At 50.3% G+C, this 16,086-nt stretch overlaps 1 protein-coding gene across 6 annotated transcripts in view; it reads right to left on the bottom strand.

Annotated features, from left to right (window-relative positions):
• PAK4 (p21 (RAC1) activated kinase 4) overlaps window positions 1-16,086 on the bottom strand; it is a 53,407-nt gene that overhangs the window by 25,177 nt on the left and 12,144 nt on the right. The window lies entirely within an intron of this gene.

The raw sequence follows: 16,086 nt of genomic DNA, 5'->3' as shown, positions 1-16,086 counted from the left end.
CAGCATCCAGCGGAAGCAGGGACACACGCTTGACCTAGCAAGAGCTCTCCTGGGTACACACTCCAGCATAACGCAGGCCCATGGGGCAGGGAGCACGCATGACAAGAGACTAGAAAGAAGACAAATGCTCATCCCCAGGAGGTGGCGAATGAAGGCTTGATGGCACCGCACGTGATAGGGAGAATGAATGAATGACTACAGCTACATGTGGATGAGCATCAAAGAAGAGGCCGCACAGAAGAGGCAAAAACATCAAACAATACTCCATCCTCGGACTTTAAGGTTCAAAACCAGGCAAAAGGAAACTGCTTCAGCCTGCATACAGAGGTGGCAAACAGAGAGAAAAGCAAGCATATGATGGCCTCAAAAGTTAGGAGAGTTGGACTGGGCGTGGTGGCTCATGCCTGTAATCCCAGCACTTTGGGAGGCCGAGGCGGGAGGATTACTTAAGGCCAGGAGTTTGAGACCAGCCTGGCCAACATTGTGAAACCCCATCTCTACATTTTTAAAGAATTAAAATTAAGGCCAGGTGGGGTGGTTCACACCTGTAATCCCTGCACTTTGAGAGGCCAAGGCGAGTGGATCGCCTGAGGTCAGGAGATCAAGACCAGCCTGACCAACATGGTGAAGCCCTGTCTCTACTAAAAATATAAAAATTGGCGGGGCGTGGCGGTGGGCGCCTGTAATCCCAGCTACTTGGGAGGCTGAGGCAGGAGAATCACTTGAACCTCGGAGGCGAAGGTTGCAGTGAGCCGAGACGGTGCCACTGCACTCCAGCCTGGGTGACAGAGTGAGACTCTGTTTCAAAAAAATAAAACAACAACAAAACACAAAAATTAGCTGGGTGTGGTGGCACATGCCTGTAATTCCAGCTACTCGGGAGGCTGAGGTACGAGAATTGCTTGAACCCAGAGGCTGGAGGTTGCAGTAAGCCGAGATTGTGCCACTGCACTTCAGCCTGGGTGATGGAGTGAGACTCTGTCTCAAAAAAAAATTAAAATTAAAAAGAGTGGATGCTTCTGGGGAAAGGGAGAGACTGGGAGCTTTTGGGGTTTGGGGGAGGCTGGCACCATCTGTTTCTTCACCTGGAGGGATGGCTACATAGATTTTTTCCCTTATAGTAATTGGTTTTGCTATACATTTATGTTTTATGCAATTTTCACTGTGTATCCTAACAATTTATAATTATGATTTGAAAGAAAAAAATTTATATATTTATACAATTCTCCCTTGGTAGCTGAGGGAGATTGGCTCCAGAACCCCCGCAGGGGGGACTACATCCAGGGATGCTCACGTCCCTCAGTCAGTCCTCCATAACCGCGGATGGAAAAGGTGGCCCTCCATAGTAAATTTTCAGTCCTTGGTTGGTTGAATGTGTGGGTGCAGAACCCGTGATCCTGAAGGCCCATGATACCGAGGCCCAACTATATATACAGTAGTTCCCCTTACCTGCGGGGCGTTATGTTCCAAGACCCCCAATGGATGCCTGAAACTGTGGATAACATTGAACTCGATTGCCATCAGTTGGAACACGTTTCTGTTCCTGTCTTCCACCCCCGAAATGTAATGCCTTTTCCATCTTAACCAAGCACTTATGCCCTGTGGCTGTAACTTTCGCAGTCTGAGGTGTGACAGTAAACCTAGCACAAATTCTTTCCCTTCTTCACAGTTTCATGGATAGAAGGTTCATTCTTACTGTAAAGCTTAGTAACCTTAGCATACAATTTTTTTTTCTTTTCCTTATTAGGTTCAATACTTCCCCCTTTTTCACTTAAAGGAAGCACTTTACGGCTTCTCTTTGGCATACCCAAATTGCCAGCATTGCTACTCTTGCACTTTGGGGACAATGTTAAGTGAAATAAGGGCTACCTGAACATAAGAACTGTGATACCGCAACAGCAGATGTGAGAACCGAGAAAGCTACTGAGTAGCCACAGATGGGTAGCACATACACCATGGATATGTGGGGTAAGAAAGGTGATTCCTGTCCTGGGCGGGACAGAGTAGGATGCCTCAAGGTTTCATCACAAGGCTGTGCGGTGGCTCCTGCCTGTAATCTCAGCATTTTGGGAAGCTGAAGCAGGAGGATCGTTTCAGCCCAGGAGTTCAAGACCAGCTGAGCAATACAGGCAGACCTCGTCTCTACAAAAAAAAAAAAAAAAAAAAAAAAATCACAATAACTCAGCATGGTCCACAATTTAAAATGTATGAGCTGTTGGGCCGGCGCAGTGGCTCATGCCTGTAATCCCAGCACTTTGGGCGGATTCCTTGAGGTCAGGAGTTTGAGACCAGCCTGGCCAACATGGTGAAACCCCCAGGCGTGGTGGTGCACGCCTGTAATCCCAGCTACTCGGGAGGCTGAGGTGGCAGAATTGCTTGAAACCAGGAGGCGGTGGTTGCAGTGAACTGAGACGGTGCCACTGAACTCCAGCCTGGGTGACAGAGTGAGAGTCCATCTCAAAAAAATAAATAAATATATGAATTGGTTATTTCTGGAATTTTCCATGTACTTTTGGGCCATGGTTGGTCACGGGTAACTGAAACCACAGACATGCTGCATATATATGTGTGTCTTGGTGATCTTTCCCCACCTTGATCTTGGCAGAGCACTGCGCCTTGCTGCTTTGGCAGCTATGTGGAAGGACTATGATGTCTGGAGCCAGTCCCCATGGGACCACAGTGGTGGTTTCCTGTCGTTTGCTCTTATAAATGGTGCAGCAACACTCACTGTGTGCAGCTCTCATTTCACAAGTGTGCAAGTTTGTCTGTGGGTAAATGTCCAGTAAAGTTCACTGCCAAGCGGCCCTGCGTGAGGCCTGTCCCCACTCACAGCCCCTCGGCGGTGCCAGGGCCTATCTCCCCTCGGCCTCACAGCACGGGGCGTGGCCAGTCTCTCTAATCTTTGCTGATATGTGAGGTCTGGCCTCAGCCTAGTTTTCATTTGCATTTTTCTATTTAGTAGGGTTGAGCATTTTTCATATTTATAAAAGCCATCAGAATGTCCTCTTCCGCTAAGTGTCTATTCAAAGCCTTTGCCTTTCTCTGCTAGGTCAGGGAGACCTTTGTAAATCTAATCTGATTGTATCCTCTCCTGCTAAAAACCTACTCAGGCCCACAGAGCTAAAGCTGTCTCCTCACCGAGGTCACGCCCACCTCTCTGTCCTCATTTTTGCACACTCTCCACCCCCAATCACCTGCTCTGGCCACACACAACCTCCTTCCCACGTTCATGGAGTCCACTGACAGAAATCTAATGCATGTCTGTCACGTGCCGCCTGTGCGGGGGCAGAAGTGCAGTGTGGGCCCTACCCCATCAGGCTTATAGTCAAGCACCACACACAAAAAAATGTAAAAGTCCAGCTGACACACACTGGCTGGAAGGATGGGTGGGCAGCAGGCCTGAACGGGGATGGTGTGTGGTGGAGGCAGAACATGAGAGAGCAAGGGGAGACAACGTGGGTGCCAAGGACAGGCCTGGGTTTTTGTATTTTTTAAATTTTTATTAATTTATTTTTTTAGAGACAAGGTCTCACTACGTTGTCCATGCTGGTCTTGAACTCCTCAGCTCAAGCCATCTGCCCACCTCAGCCTCCCCAAGTGCTGGGATTACAGGTGGGAGCCACTCCACCTGGTCCAGGCCTGGGTTTTACAGATGTAACTTTGGTTGCCCTGTGAAGGACGGGATCAACGGGCCTGAGTGGGCGTGAGGATGAGTGACAAGGAGGCAGTGCTGTTCGGGCAACTGTGAGGCAGCCAGGACAGCGGCAGTGGAGAGAGGGGTACAGACCTGGGCTATGTCTACCAAGAAAAGGCAGTGCTCGCTGATGAGTCAGACACGGGCTGAGGATGAGGTGGTGTCAAGGATGACTCTGAACCTGGGCCCAACACAGTGCCATCTTCCACACGCGGAACCCTAGAGGAGCTCCAAAATGCCAGCTCCCAGAGCTCTTTTTTCGAGAGCTCAATCTTGAAAAAGAGAAAAGAGAGAGAGAGAGAGAAAGCCAGAGGAATCCCTCTCCCCACGCTTAAGGCCTGCTGCAGCAAGTAACCCAGGTGGGGTGGGAATGTCACAGTGACAGAGCACCGGAACAGGACAGAGAACCCAGAAACAGATGTACACCAACATACCTAGCTGGTTTCAAAAATTTATTTTTATTATGGTAAAATATACAGCATATTTATCATTGTTAACCGTCTGTAAGTATACAATTCAGTGGTATTAAATACATCCACAATGTTGTATAACCATCACCACCATCTATATCCAAACATGTTTATCATTCCAACAAAAACTATGTGCCCATTAAACAACAGCTCCCTGTTCCCCTCAACCCCTGATAACCTCTGTTCTACTTTCTTTCTCTCTATATATACATAAACATACATTTTATTATTTATTTACTTAGAGACAGAGTCTCTCTCTGTTGCCTGGGCTGGAGTGCAATGGCACAATCTCAGCTCACTGCAACCTCCACCTCCTGGGTTCTAGCCATTCTCATGCCTCAGCCTCCCATGTAGCTGGGACTACAAGCGCCCGCCACCACGCCCAGCTAATTTTTTATATTTTTAGTAGAGACGGAGTTTCACCGTGTTATCCAGGATGGTCTCGATCTCCTGACCTCATGATCTGCCCGCCTCGGCCTCCCAAAGTGCTAGGATTACAGGCGTGAGACATTGTGCCCAGCCTATATACATATATTTTAAAAGAGACCAGGTCTTACTATGTTGTCCAGGCTGGACTCAACCTCTTGGGCTCAGGTGATCCTCCTGCCCCTGGAATAGCTGGGACTCTACGCATGCTTTCTGTCTCTTTGTGTTTGCCTACTCTAGGTCCCTCATACAAGTGGAATCATAGAGGATTTCTCCTTCTGTGTCTGGCTGATTTCACTAAGCATAATGTTTTCAAGACCATCCACATGATAGCTTTCTACCCAAAATTTCATTCCTTTTTATGGCTGAATAATATTCCATCGTGTATATCATCTTTTGTTCCTCCATTTATCCACTGATGGACACGGGGCTGTTTCCACCTTTTAGCTCTTGTGAATAATGCTGTGATGAGCCTAGGTGTACAAATATCTGTTCGAGTCCCGGCTTTCAATTCTTTTGGACGAACAGTTGGGAGCGGAATTGCTGGGTCACGAGGTAATTCTATGCTGGACAGCGGCAGCACCATTTTACATTCTCACAAGCAATGCACGGGGCTCCAATTTCCCCACATCCTCCCAACACTTGTTATTTTTGTTTTTTTGACAGCAGCTATCCTAGTAGGTGTATCTCATCATGGTAACTGATTCTTGTGAAAGAAGCCTAAGCAATTCAACAGAGGAAAGACAGGATTTTCAACAAATGCTGGCTGGAACAACTGGACATCCATATGCCAAAGGGAAAAAAAAAAGAACTTTAATCCAAAACTTATACTTTGTACAAAAATTAACTCATAATGGATCACAGACTTAAATGTAAAACTATGAAACTTTAATGGAAAAAAAAAAAAAAGCAGGCAGGGTATGGTGGCTCACGCCTGTAATCCCAGCACTTTGGGAGGCTGAGGCAGGCGGATCACGAGGTCAGGAGTTCAAGACCAGCTTGGCCAATATGGTGAAATCCTGTGCCTACTAAAAATACAAAAATTAGCCAGGCATGGTGGTGGGCACCTGTAGTCCCAGCTACTTGGGAGGCTGAGGCAGAAGAATCGCTTGAACCCAGGAGGCAGAGGCTGCAGTGAGCCCACTCCAGCCTGGGCAACAGAGTGACTCTCTCTCAAAAAAAAAAGCAGAAGAAAATTATTTGGTACCTAAGACAGGGCACAGGGTTCTGAGACTTGACAGCAAATGCACAATTCATAAAAGAAAAAAATTAATACAAAATTAAAAACTTTTGCTCTGCAAAAGTCCATATGAAAAGTATTAAAAGACATGCTACAAACAGGGACAGAATATTTGCAAACCACATATCTGACAAAAGACTAGTATGTAGAATAAAGATCTCACCAGGCACGGTGGCTCACGCCTGTAATCCCAGCACTTTGGGAGGCTGAGGCAGGTGGATCACCTGAGGTCAGGAGTTCGAGACCAGCCTGGCCAACATGGTGAAACCCCGTCTCTACTAAACATACAAAAATTAGCTGGACGTGGTGGCACATGCCTGTAATCCCAGCTACTCGGGAGGCTGAGGCAGAAAAATCGCTTGAACCCAGGAGGCAGAGGCCGCAGTGAACCGAGATCACACCACTGTACTCCAGCCTGGGCGACAAAGTGAAACTCCGTCTCAAAAAAAAAAAAAAAAAAAAAGAGAGAGAATAGATAAAGATCTCATATGAGAAACTGGTGGGGCTAAGAAAAAAAAAACAACAGTGAAAACTTAAAACTCAACAGCCAAAAAAAAAAAAAAAAACCCGAAAACAATCCAATAAGAAAATGAGCAGAAGACATGAAGAGACCTTTGACTGAAGAGGATACACAGATGGCAGATAAGCACATGAAAAGCTAATCAACATCATTACCATTAGAGAAATGCAAATTAAAGCCACAATGAGTTATCACTGCACACTTATTAGAAGAGCTAAAATAAAAAATAGTGACAACACCAAATGTTGGTGAGGATGCGGGGAACCTGCTGCTGGTGATAATATAACATGGTACAGCCACTCTAGAAAATGGTTTTGATGGTTTTCTTAAAACACGCAACCAGCATGCTGCCCAGCAATTGTACCTCTGGGTATTGGCCCCAGAGAAACAAAAATTGACATTCACACGAAACCCTGTTTGTCAAGGTTTATAGTGGCTTTGTTTGTAATAGGCAAAAAATTAGAAAAACCCAGATGTCCTCCAATGGGAAATGGTTAAACAAACGGTGGGGCATCCAGACCACGGAATACTACTCAGTAGTCACTATCAGCACAATGTGGATGCACCTCCAGAGAATCATGCTGAGGGGATAAAGTCAATGCAAAAAGGGTGCATACTGGGTGGCTCCATTTATATAACATTCTTGAATTGACAAAATCCTAACAATGGGGGAATAGACAGATGAGTGGTTGCCAGAGGTTAGGGATGTGCAGGGGAAGGGTGTAGCTATGAGAAGGTATTACGAGGGATCCTTGTGACTGAATGGATGCTCTGTACCTTAACTGTATCAATGTCAGTTGACACTCTGGTATCTGGTACTACAGTCTTGCAAAGTGTTACCATTGGGGAAAACTGGGTAAAGGCACGCCAGACCTCCTCTCTGTATTATTTCTTTCTTTTCTCTTCTCCTCTCCTTCTTCTCTTCTTCTCTCCTTCCTTCCTTCCCCTCTCTCTCTCTCTCCCTCCCTCCCTCCCTCTCTTTCTCTCTTTCTTTTGCAACAGAGCCTTATTCTGTCACACAGGCTGGAGTGCAGTGGTGCCATTAACAGCTCACAGCAGCTTCAACCTCCCAGGCTCAAGTGATCCACCTCAGCCTCCCAAGTAGCTGGGACTCCAGGTGCACCGCATCACAGCCAGATAAGTTTTTCTATTTTGTGAAGAGATGGTGTCTCCCCAGGTTGCCCAGGCTGATCTCGAACTCCTAGGCGCAAACTCCTAGGCGCAAACAATGTTCTGCAAACTAACCCTGCTCCTCTTTCAGGCCTCAGCTCTGAAGTCTCCTCCTCCAGGAGGCCTTCCTTGATTTCCTAGGCTGGAGCCAGGGCCTCCTACAGTCCTCTGGGTCTTCTCCCATCACAGCTGTCACACTCTGGTCTGTGCTTTCCAAGGTCACTCTGGTTTGTCACTGCCTAGTACCATGTCTGTCTCCATGTCTGTCTCCCTCACTGTATTATAAGCTCCATGAAGGCAGGACCTCAGCCTGACAGGGCTGGACTCAGAGGAGGCAAAAAGTGACTATCAACAAAAATGAGTGAACGAATGGCAAGCAAGACAAAGATACTAACAGCTAAGGCTCATTAAGAGGCTTCCACACACTAGCTTCTACGAGCGCTTTGCATGGATGAAATAACCCTTACACAATTCCATTTTACAAATGGGGAAACTGAGGCCAACAGAGGTGGGGCAGGGGTCAACACATGCCCAGGGCCATCCAGCTAGAAGGTGGCGGAGCTGGGTGGCAATCCCAGGCCAGCTAGATATAGAGCCTTTGAGAGTAAACTCCCCGCCAGAGGGCCTCCCCAAGAAAGGCTGTGTGAGCCTGGCTAACAAGGCGGGTGAGGGTGGGGAGTGGGCGGGCGCTGGGGGAGGGCGGTACGGGAAGAGAAGAGGCCCTCCTGTCCCCAGCTGCTGATCCATGCCCTCCTCCAGAGAAGGCCCCTCCGTGGTGCAAACAGGCCCCAGGCGGCACCAGCGCCCCATTACACCTTACATAAGCTCAGGGAGGGCCCCTTCACATCACGGCTGTAACTGAGTCCCATGTGGTGCCCTAGGAAGCTAACGGCGCTCTACCACTTCCACTGAAGGTGGCCGCCTCAAACCCACGTGGAGCAGGGGGCTGCAGGCCTGGGTGAGAGGAGCCCAGAGCATCCTCCTGGGGCCCCCCCAAGGCAGAGCTGCTTTCCTCTGGCCAGGGGTGGGGGTGCCCTGACCCCCATTGGGAACTATTCCTCCTGGCACACAGCTTCATTACTCCACCCAGAGAAATCTCAAGAACAAAATACTGAGAGAGTTGCAGCCAAGTGCCGCCGGCCTCGTACCATTTACACGCAGTTTAAAATCCTGCAGAACAATGCCGGACACTGTTTAGGGAAGCAGACGCAGGGCCAGCGAGGCCTGGGGCCCTGGGGGAGGCACCTGGGGGCTGCACCCACAGCAAGCATTTTGTCTTTTAGCTGGGCAGAGGGCCTGAGGGTGGTCAGCAGGTGATTCTGTTCTCTTGGGGGTGTCTGAAATCTTTCACATTCACCAAAAAAGAGGTAACAATGGAAAGAAAGGGAGGAGAATGTTTTTATTAGCACTGGGAAGGGCAGGTGGAGGAGAGGGCTTTCAGGGAGCTGGTGATGCCTGTCTTCTTGATCTGGGTGGTAGTTTCATGGCTGTTTGCTTTATAATTATTCATTACACTGAACATGGAGGTTTTATGCACTTTTCTGTACACGTCAGATTTTACACCACCATGCAGGAAAAACCGGGAGAGCGATCCTGACAACTGAAAGCTTTCTCTGTATTTGCATGTGTCTGCAAACAGTCTCTCCTCATTTCTTTACCGTCTCTCTCTTTACAATGAGCACAAGTGCACACACACACACTCACACACACATGCACACTTCCCAAAGCTTTAACTTCCACCATAACCACAGCAGCATCCTCTGGCCCCTTGTAACTCCTGGCCTGTTTCCTGCAAGGAAGACAAAGGCCGGGAAGCAGCCAGCCCCTGAGCCCTCGGACTCAGGCCACAGCAGTCAGGTCTCTCCACACACCACACACCAGGCACTCTCAATCCTGCTCCAATCCCAGTCCCCAGGAAGCCCTTCTGGCCTCCGGAACAAACCCAGATCAACAAGTCCCTGTCCTGGGGCACCACAGCTGGTCACCCAGAGTGGAAGGAGTTATTACTGAAGATTTGGGTCAAGCATCCCCCTGGCAGGGACAGCTTCTGGCTGGCTCATCGGTGCCCCGTGCTGGAGACAGGACAGCAGCGAGACCACTACAAAGTGTTACGTGCAGTCTCCATCCTGGTGTAAAACAAGGCAGTGAGGAGGGTGCTGTTCACACCCTATTTTGAAGAGAATGAAGCTCAGAGAGAAGACGTGTCAGCCCTCAGTCACACGGCGAGTGTATCAGAACTGGGATTCCATGGCAGGTCTGACCAAGACCAAAGTCCACTCACTTAACCATACCTATCTAATCTAATCTAATCTAATCTTATCTATCTACCTATCTATCTATGTATCTATCTACCTATCTATCTATCTTGAGATAGGGTCTTGCTCTGTCACCCAGGCTGGAGTGTAGTGGTGCAATCAGAGCTCACTGCAGCCTCCAATTCCTGGGCTCAAGCAATCCTCCCACCTCAGCCTCCTGAGTAGCTAGGACCCCATCATAGCTCACTGCAGCCTCCAACTCCTGGGCTCAAGCAACCCTCCCACCTCAGTCTCCTGAGTAGCTAGGACCACAGGCACATGCCACCACGCCCTTTTAAATTTTAAATTATTTTAAAACAATAATTTAAAAAATGTTTTGTAGAGCGGAGGTCTCACTATAGCCCAGGCTGGTCTCAAACTCCTGGGCTCAAGTGATCTGCCCACCTCAGCCTCCCAGAGTGCTGGGATGTGAGCCACTGCGCCCAGTCATTTTCTTTCGTTTATTCATTCATGCACTCAACAATTCTTTTTTTTTTTTTGAGACATCTTGCTCTGTCACCCAGGCTGGAGTGCATTGGTGCAATCTTGGCTCACTGCAACCTCTGCCTCCTGAGTTCCAGCGATTCTCCTGCCTCAGGCTCCCAAGTAGCTGGGATTACAGGCACCTGCCACCTCGCCCAGCTAATTTTTTTCTATTTTTAGTAGAGATGGGGTTTCACCGTGTTGGCCAGGCTTGTCTCAAACTCCTGACCTCAGGTGATCCACCCACCTTTGCCTCCCAAAGTGCTGGGATAACAGGCGTGAGCCACCACGCCCAGCCTTTTTTTTTTTTTTTTAATGCTTCTACCCAATGAGCAACGACTCCTTAATATGCACTTAGCAGGTGCCAGGCACTGTTCTAGGCACCGGGGACACAGCAGTGAATAACACAAGAGTCTCTGCTCTCCTGGAGTTGACATTCTAGTGGGAACACAATATACAAGTAAACAAGTGGGAGAAGGGACAGAGAGTGACAAGGTGCTCTTTCAGAGGGCACAGTTGGGGAGGTCTCTAAGGGTGTGGTGTCTGAGCAAAGATGGGATACAGGTGAGGAAGCCATGTGGAGTACCGGGTAACAGCACTGAGGGTGGAGGCATGGTCAGTGAGGAGGCCCCCAGGACTGGAATCCGAGTGGCTGGAAAGGAGCGGAGAATGGAGCAGCTGAGGTCAAGGAGGTTTATATTAAAATGCAGATGCGGAAGGGCAACTCCCAGAGGCCCAGTCACCACAGCCCAAGGGATGTATGGCCACCATCAGGCTGTCGAGAAGGAAGCAGGTAGAGAGGCTGGGAAAGCCACCCAGGGTGACACAGGCAGCCAAGGGTAGAGCTGGGGTGGGAGACCACTCTGTTCTGAAGGTGTCACCACCATGCGATACGGAAGGGGTTGCCAAGGTGGGTGGCAGCAGCTCTCAGCTGGAGGCCTGTGGCCCTAGCAAAGCATGAACCAGAGGCCCACATGTTAATGCCACTGGTTTACTTGAAGCCGGGGCACCCAGCCCGTTGCTCCCAATCCCCAGGGGGTGGGGAGGGGGGGACCTGAGCCTCAGTCCTTTGGTCCCTCCAGCCCTACTTCTGCTGGATCTGGGTACCAGCCTTACTAGGATTGACTTCTGAGTGTTCTTCTCAACCCACTCGCTTTTTTTAAAAAAAACTAAATTTTTACTTCAAAAGTGAACTTGACAGTCATGCAGACATTTAAGTAATTCTGATGCTCATCCAAGCACCACCTAAGAAAGCGTGCTTGCCAGAAGAAACTGAACCTGCATCAGATCGAGCCTCTAGACCTAAGTCCTAACTTACAGGAAGCACAGAGACAGAGAACACGTGCAATGACACCACAAGGATGTATCAGCTGGCTCCAGACTGCGAAACTCCAGGACAAATGGCCTAGGTTGCCCGTAGAAAAACTACCACAACAAGCACACCAAAGAGCTGACGCCAGTATCTGAGCATGACGGCGCACACCTGTGGTCCTGGCTACTCAGGAGACTGAGGCGGGACCATTGCTTGAGCAGGGGAGGTCAAGGCTGCACGTGAGCTCTGATCGCTCCACTGCACTTCAGCCTGGGCGACAAAGGGAACAAAACAAAACAAAACAAAAAAGAGGTATATCAACCGGACGCAAAGTGTAGACCTTGTCTAGACCCAAATCAAACAAATGGGCCGGGCGCGGTGGCCTATAATCCCAGCATTTTGGGAGGCCGAGGTGGGTGGATCACTTGAGGTCAGGAGTTCCAGACCAGCCTAGGAAACTCCGTCTCTACTAAAAAATACAAAAATTAGCCAGGTGTGGTGGCGGGTGCCTGTAATCCCAGCTACTCGGAAGGCTGAGGCAGGGAGAAGTGCTTGAACCTGGGAAGCGGAGGTTGCAGTGAGCCGAGATCGTGCCACTGCACTCCAGCCTGGGAGACAGAGTGAGACTCTGTCTCAAACAACAACAACAAAAAACAAATGAAAAAGGATTATGGCAGGGTACGGTGGCTCACGCCTACAATTCAGCACTTTGGGAGGCCGAGGTGGGTGTATCACTTGAGGTCAGGACTTCAAGACCAGCCTGGTTAATACGGTGAGACCCCATCTCTACTAAAAATACAAAAATTAGCCGGGCATAATGGCATTTGCCTGTAATCCCAGCTACTCGGGAGGCTGAGGCAGGAGAATCACTTGAACCCAGGAGGCGGAGGTTGCAGTGAGCCAAGATAGCACCACTGCACTCCAGCCTGGGTGACAGAGTGAGACTCTGTCTCAAAAAAAAAAGAAAAAGGATTATAAGACAACTGGGGGAAGTATGAGGAGACTGAGGCAGGCTTGTTTCAGAAAAGTGTAGAATATTTCTGGCTATATGACGTTTGGGATTTGCTCTGAAATAATCAGGGAGGTGAGGAGTGCAGGCACAGGCGACAAGGCCTGGTCACAGCTGCTACCTGCTGAGCTGCTGACAGGGACCCCAGGAGGGCACGAGACCATTCTTCTGAGTATGTGTGAACATTTCCATAATACAAAGGTGCTCAAGATTTTACCAAAGGAAATGTGACCTCATCGTAATGGCAAAGAATTATGGATCACTCACCCTGTGAATCCTAACTACTAAATCCAAGCACAGATCCTGCCTCTCTAATAAGTGTAATGGTAATAAGAGTACTAGTAACCAGAATGGCATAATGACAGTGGCCCTGTTCTGAGCATCACACAGCGGACTCACTTCATCCTCCCAGCAACGCTGGGAGGCAGCAGGAATCATTATCCTCCTGCTCCAGATGTGGGAACTCACAAACATCTGAGGCTCAGGGCCTCGCCCAAGGTCAGAGGATGCTGTGCTGGAGCAGGGAGAGGCTGGAGGTGGAGCTGGACTCCTGAGCCCTTCCCTGGAGAGGGGAAGGGGGAGAGGAGGCAAGGGGAGCCCTCAGCCCTCAGTGAGTGGGGACATACAGGACCACCGGCTATCAGTCCCCGCTAGTCCTATCAAATAATAAAGGCTCTTGCAATGTAATATTCGCCTTTTTAGCACAAACCTTTGTTGCAATTAAACTACTGACCGACAGGCAGTCCTACCCGCAGGAGCTGAAACGTTAACTGGCAGTAGAGGACTTCCGGGACCGTAGAGGCGGCTGGTGTCACAGGACATGTCAGAGTCAACCCGTGGGGACAGTCTTCCCTGCAAGTTTGCAGAGCCGGCCCTAGCCACCCTTGGACTGTCAGTCAGATGGCGTGTTGCCCCCAGCCCCAGACTCCAGGTGTCAGGAGCTGTAAGGGAGGCCAGCGTGGTGACATCAGCATCCTTCCCCTCAGAAGGATGTCCTGGGCCTGCAGAACCCATCTCCCCTCTGTGGTTTCAGCCAGATCCTGCCTCAAAACATAGAAACCTGGGAAGTTTCTGCCAGGGCAGGAGGGAAGCTGAAATGCAGGGGGGTGGGGTGGGGGAGGGAGATAAGAGGCAGAGAAACAGGGAGAGAGACAGAGGTGAAATGGAGATGGCCCAGACAGACATCTGGACAGAGCAGAAATGGGAAGATAAGACGGTGACAGAGGCTGCACCGCCAAGCTCGAGGCCTTCTCTGGGCCTCAGTTGCCTTGTCTGGAACACAGGAATCACAGTCACATGTCCCCGTAGCTTGCCAGGACTTAACCCCTTCATGTCAGAAGCCTAGAAAAACACCCAGGACATGCCAAAAGCTAAAACACGTTTGCTGCCATTCCTGCAGGCCAGCAGCTCTCACCCCAGCTCAGAAGCATGTCACAGTCGCCAGGAGAGCATTAAAAAACCCCAAGGCCGAGACCCCACAGCTGTAGAGTCAGTTTCAAATGGTCCGGCTTGGACCCCTGCAGTGACCCCCACCCCGGGTGACCCTAAGGCACAGCCAAAGGGTGAGGAGATTGGGGAGTGGGCAGGAGGACGGATCCAGCCCTGAGACCTGGATGGGGGAGGGTGTAAAGAGAGACTGAGACAGACTGATGGAGTGGGGGAAGGGCAGTACCCAGAAGGCCCTCGCTGGCTCACCCTCCCCCACTTAGGACCATCAGGAGTCTGGGGCCTGCTGAGGAATGCAAGGAATGAAGCCAGGCCTGGCACAACCATCTCCAGAGTCCCCTCCCCCTTCGCAAACTCCCAGGAGGCGTTCCTGGTCCAGCCGCCTCCAAGCCATCACTCAGTCCTCCCTGAACACCCCTTCCCAGCCCCCTCCTTGGAGCCCAGGTCCTGAACCCTTTATCCCGCTGGGTACCCTGACACTGGCCCAACTCAGGCATCCCCCTCAGTGTACTTCTCAGTGTCTGCAGGCGGAGCAGCAGATGAACAACTGTGATCCCGAGAGCTGGGAAGGGGCCGCGAGGCTGATCACCAGCTCTGACAGGAGGGAGGCCTGAGGAGGCTTCCCAGAGGTGCTGACCTTTAAGCCGAGACCCAGAGAACAAATGAGGTCCGAGCACTCCACAAAGGCCAGCGAGGCTGGGGTGCTGCAGGAAAGTGGGGAGGGGCGGGCCCTGCCAAAGCTGCTGGAGGGACAGGGCCAGTCCCTCCCCAGCCGGCCATGGGCTGTGGGGGATGATATGAATCAGGGGAGGAACTGGCTGTAATCTCCATCACATCTGCTGCCCTCCACCTGTCACAGCGCAGAGGGGGGATGGAGAACCCCCCACTGACCCACTGGAGGGTGCTGGGGTATCCCCATATCCTGCCACCCCCACAGAGTAGGGCTGGGTCCTGGCTCCTTCCTGCCACGCTGTGGGGAGACCCCAGCTGAGCTGCTTCCCGCATCCCAGAGCCTGTTCCCTAATAATTAAACCGTAAGCTGATTAGTCAAGGCAAACCTTTAATTAGCCCTTGAAATCGTTCAGGAAAATTACAGCCTCCTTTCTGGGCGCCCTGCCCACCCTCCGCCAGGGTCCAGGGGTGGTGCCAGGGAAGAAGCAGAGAATGGGAGAAGTGGCCTCCTGCCACCGCCATAAGGCCCTCAGCCAGCAAGGCTAAACCCAGGGTGCAAGGCATCTTGTGGGAGTGGAGGGTACAGACTCCCTGCCACATCATGAACTACCCTGGGAAAAACTCCACAAGAGGTGGGCAAGGCCTCGGCTGGAAAAGTATGAATGAGAAGACATAAACAAATGGAGAGACATACCACGTTCATGGATTGGGAGACTCAGTGTCGGGTGTGTGCGCACGAGCACACGTACATACACTGACAGTATGCTTGTCTAATATTTAAAGGGAATTACAAAAAGTCAAGAATGGGCTGGACGCCCATTACAGTGGCTCATGCCTGTAATCCCAGCACTTTGGGAGGCTGAGGTGGGCAGCTGGCTTGAGCTCAGGAGTTTGAGACCAGCCTGGGCAACATGGTGAAATCCCATCTCTACAAAAATACAAAAAAAAAAAGTTTGAGAACAGGATGGTCAACATGGTGAAACCCCATCTCTACTAAAAATAAAAAAAAATAGCCCATTAGCCCAGCGTGGTGGCGTGCACCTGCAGTCCCAGCTACTGAGGCTGAGGCAAGAGAACTGCTTGAACCCAAGAGGCAGAGGCTGCAGTGAGCCAATCTTGTACCATTGCACTCCAGCTTGGGTGACAGAGCAAGACCCTGTCTCAAAAAAAAAAAAACCTCAGGAATGGCTAAGACACCAGGCACAGTGGCTCACGCCTGTAATCCCAACACTTTGGGAGGCCAAGGTGGGCAGATCACAAGGTCAGGAGATCGAGACCATCCTGGCTAACACGGTGAAGCCTCGTCTCTATTAAAAATACAAAAAATTAGCCAGGCATGGTGGCGCATGA

Source organism: Pongo abelii, chromosome 20, assembly GCF_028885655.2.
Source record: "Pongo abelii isolate AG06213 chromosome 20, NHGRI_mPonAbe1-v2.0_pri, whole genome shotgun sequence".
NCBI lineage: Eukaryota > Metazoa > Chordata > Mammalia > Primates > Hominidae > Pongo > Pongo abelii.
This window is presented reverse-complemented; position numbering and strand designations above follow the sequence as displayed.